A 4,353-nucleotide genomic window follows, 5' to 3' on the forward strand; every position below is an offset into this window, starting at 1 on the left:
TGGAGTATATGTTCCACAATTTTTCAATCCATCCATCAGTTTGTGGACATTTGGGTTGGTTCCAATTCTTAGCAATTGTGAATAATGCTGCAATGAAACAGTTGTGCAAGCACTTTTCTGACTGAGTGCTCTCCTGTCCTTTGGGTAGATACCCAGGAGTGGAACTGCTGGATCATATGGTAGTTCTTTTTTTTTTTTTTTTTGGAGAGGTTTTTGCTATAGGGCGCATGCGCTCTCCAGACAGACAGAGAGAGACAGAGAGATAGATAGCGAGAAACCACCCTTCAGGGGGAATGGCCATGACACAATCCCTTCTCCTCCATTCTCCTCTCGGGATCTTGGGCATGCATACACACATGCCCGGCATGAGTTTAAGCCACCGGGGCCAGACTCAAACTGCAGTTGACTACATGAGAGTCCAGCAATATAGCCATTATGCTAACTGCTGGTTCCATGATAGTTCTATTTGAAGGTCTTTGAGGAACCTACATATCATTCTCCACAGTGGCTGGATCAATTTACATTCCCACCAACAGTGTAGGAGTGTTCCCCTTTCATCACATCCCCTACAACACTTATCATTATTATTTTTTTTTTATCTTCGCCAGTCTAAGTGGGGTTAGGTGGTATCTCATTGTGGTTTTGATCTGCATCTCCCTTACAATGAAGGATGTTGAGCACTTTTTCATATGCTTTTTGGCTGTTCATATGTCTTCCTTAGAGAGTTGTTTATTCAGCTCATTTTCCCATCTTTTAATGGGGTTAATCATTTTCTTCCAGGTAAGCTGCTTGAGTTCCCTGTGTATTCTAGTTATCAGTCCCTTATCTAAGGCACAGTTAACAAAAATTCTCTCCCATTCCAAAGGTTGTCGATTCACACTAATTATAGTGTCTTTTGCTGTGCAGAAACTCCTTAATCTAATGTAATCCTGTCTATTTTGAGGATTATTGCCTGTGCTTTGGGGGTCTTGCTTAAGAAGTCTTTGCCTATCCTAGTGTCTCCCAGAGTTTCCCCAGTGTTTTCCATCAGTAGTTTTATAGTTTGCGGTCTTAGGTTTAGATCTTTGATCCACTTTGAGTTGACTTTTGTTAATGGTGATAGATAGAGGTTCAGATTCATCTTTCTGCAGGTGGATACCCAGTTTTTCCAACACCATTTGCTAAAGAGGTTTCCTTTTTCCCACTGGATTGACTGGTATCCTTTGACAAAAATCAGTTGGCTGTATGTCTTGGAATTTATTTCTGGAGTCTCTACTCTGTTCCACTGGCCCTCATGTCTGTTTTGTGCCAATACCATGTGCTATTTTGATTATCACAGTTTTGTAATATATTCTGGGGTCAGGAAGTGAGAGATGCCACCTACTCCTGTCTTCTTGTGCAAAACGGGGATTTAGCAAAACGGAGTCTTTTATGGTTCCAGACAAATCCTATGATTGTCTTTTCTAAATCTGTGAAGAATGTCTCTTGTAATTTTATAGGGATTACATTAAACAAGTAGATTAATTTGGGTAGGATTGCCATTTTAATTATGTAGATTCTGCCAATCCAGGAACATGGGAAGTCCTTCCACTTTTTAGTGTCCTTTTCAATTTCCTTTTTGAGGTTTTCATAGTTTTCCTTGTAGAGGTCTTTGACTTCCTTGGTTAGTTTTATTTCCAAGTATTTTATACTTCTGTGGCTATTGTAAATGGAATTACATTCTTCAGTTCTGTCTCTATCTGCTTGTTGTTTGTATATAGAAATGCTATAGATTTTTGTAAGTTAATTTAGTATACTGCCACTTTATGTATGCATTTATTACTGCGAGAAGTTTTTCCATGGATACTATTGGGTCTTCTATGTACATCATGCCTCAGGAAATTGGAAAAAGAATAACAAAAAAACACCAGGTGAAAGAAATAATAAAGATTCAAACAGAAATAAATGAAACAGAAAATAAGCAAACTATACAGAAAATAAATGAAAGCGAAAGCTGGTTCTTGGAAAAGATAAACAAGATTGACACACCATTAGCCAGACTAATTAAGAAGAGAGAAAGGAACCAGATAAGTCAAATTTGCAACAAATCAGACATTACAACAAACAGAACAGAAATACAAAATATCGGGACCAGCAGTTAGTGTAATGGCTATATCGCTGTACTCCTACGTAGTTGACCGTGGTTCGAGTCCTGGACCCAGTGGCTTAAACTCACGCCGGGTGTGTGTGCGTGTGTGCCCAAGATCCCAAGAGGAGAATGGAGGAGAAGGAATTGCAGTGTGGACATCCCCACTGGGGGGTGATTTCTTGCTTCTGTCTCTATGTCTCTCTCTGTCTGGTGAGCGCACGTGCCCTATAGCAAAAACCTCTCAAAAAAAAAGATCATTAGAGGATACTATGAGTGACTATATGCCAACAAAGAAGAAAACCTGGATGAGATGGACAAATTTCTGGACACATATAATGTACCAAGGTTGACTCAGGAGGACACAGGATGCCTGAACAGACTTATAACAAGCAATGAAATTGAATCAGTAATAAATAACCTCCCGACAACAACAAAAAAAGTCCAGGCCCTGATGGCTTCACTGCCAAATTTTACAAAACTTTTAAAAAAGAGGTAACCCCCATCCTACTCACAGTTTCTAGAGATCCAAAAAGAAGGAACCCTTCCAAATTCATCCTACGAAGCCTCCATTACCCTCATTCTCAAAACGGACAATGATATGACAAAAAAGGAAAACTACAGACCTATATCTCTGATGAATATAGATGCAAAAATTCTCAATAAGATACTTGCTAACCCTATTCAACAGCATATGCAAAAAGTTATTCATCACAACCAGGTAGACTTCATTCCAGGGATGCAAGGGTGGTTCGACATATGCAAAAACATAAATGTAATATACCATAATAACAGAAAGGAAAAAAAAAACATATGATCATTTCAACTGATATAGAAAAAGCATTAGACAAAATACAACATGGCTTTATGATCTAGACTCTCAGTAAAATGGGCATAGGAGTTCTAGCCAGTGTAATCAGACAAGAGAAGGAAATAAAAGGCATTCCAATTGGGAGACTCAGTTTCTTCCCAGTCCAGGCCTTGCCTTAGAATGGGAGGCAGCATCCTTACCAGCTTGGCCCCATCAGGTGACATTCCTATGTGGGTCTGCCTCATGTTTTACCACTACATAGTCATCTGCTTCCACAATTTTCATCTGTTTATATTGTTCATCTGTTAACAAACTGTAGTAGCAATTGTTATTTTCAGTAGATTTGTCTTTTCACCTTCATACTAGAGATATAAGGGATTTACACACTATTATACCATAGTAGAGTATACTGAATTTTACTACATGCTTACTTTCACTAGTGAGTTCATACTCTATGTTTTTGTGTTTCTAACCAGTGTTCTTTTATTTTTGGAAGGTTTTCAGAGAATTTTATTTACTTATAATTTATAAAAGAATTAACAAGATGTTATGAACACAATTTTGTTGGTAATAACTAGCAGAATAAAAATGAATTAATACAGAATGTCACTTGGTACATAACACACAGCAAAATGTAGTTCTAAGGCTAGCTTTATCCATTAATATGTTTATATCTCAACTTTTTTACATATTTAGAAATAAGACAATACATATTTACTATTTTAAATTATGCCTCCTCCTACATCAGATTATTACTTCAATTTTAAAGCCATCTGCAAATTAAATAGTCTTTACAGTATAATTCCAAAATACAAAGAATTTAACCACCAACTAGAACGCAAAATGCATAAAACATACCGCTATAAATTTAAAAAGAAAAATATTACACTAGCAACATCATGAATTAGGTTTTTTCAAAGAATATTGTATGAAGTAAGGTACATTAAATGCTTTGTAAGTCTAGAATACCTTTTATTTGCAGTCTTCATACAGTTTAAAACACCAAAGCACTGACTAAACAAGAAAGGACCATTTCAAAGTGAATAGTAGATGGTTATGTGTCATGTAAGGATAAAAGGAAGATGGACTATGTTCTTTGATTTGCAATCCTGTTCTTTATCCAAATCGTCCTGTGTTTCCATTATCCTTGAATGACATGATTCTTTACTGTGTTAAAAGAAAAAAGATCATCCTTTTACTGATGGAAGGCTTCTAATCTTATTCGAGTTGGATCTTCTGGATGTCTCAAGGCAATTCCATTACGTAGAAGCAGTTCAATATAAGGTGGCCAAAAGGAATCACTAATTTTGACATATGGATCATGTGGAACATCAAATAATCTATTTATAAGAATCTAGAAGAAAATACCATTTCAAATATATTTTACTAGGAGAAAAGATGAAATAACTATAAGAAAACAATAGTTTTTCACCAAAGA

This window comes from Tupaia chinensis, unplaced genomic scaffold (assembly GCF_000334495.1).
Source record: "Tupaia chinensis unplaced genomic scaffold, TupChi_1.0 Scaffold148350_1, whole genome shotgun sequence".
In the NCBI taxonomy this organism is placed as follows: domain Eukaryota; kingdom Metazoa; phylum Chordata; class Mammalia; order Scandentia; family Tupaiidae; genus Tupaia; species Tupaia belangeri.